The sequence below is a fragment of the Propithecus coquereli genome, unplaced genomic scaffold (genome assembly GCF_000956105.1).
Source record: "Propithecus coquereli isolate 6110/MARCELLA unplaced genomic scaffold, Pcoq_1.0 Scaffold372, whole genome shotgun sequence".
Lineage (NCBI taxonomy): Eukaryota > Metazoa > Chordata > Mammalia > Primates > Indriidae > Propithecus > Propithecus coquereli.
Window position 1 is genome coordinate 2,014,703 of NW_012149419.1, and position 361 is coordinate 2,015,063.

Sequence of the window (361 nt, forward strand, 5' to 3'; positions counted from 1 at the left end):
CAATAAGTCCTGTCAGTTTTCCTTCAAGTGGCAAGCTTACTCTGTTCATTTTTGAGAAAATGCTAGCCACATACCCAACTCTGAATAACTAATTTGTCTGCCATCCTTTCACGGAAAAATGGTGTTTCATGAAAAGTGCAGCTAGTTCAGCCAGCAAGCCAAATGAATGCACAAATGCTTTTCCTCAAGACAGGCGTCATATTTGGTATTAAGCAGGAGTGCTTTATGTCTGCTTTGTGTTTCTTCCACAGATTATTAAAAAGATGTGAACTCAGGGGTTGAGATTTTTTAAAAACTAATAATTTTTTGTTTGCTTTATCAAGGGCAGCGATGAGTTCCGTTTACTGGGCGTGACGGTGGA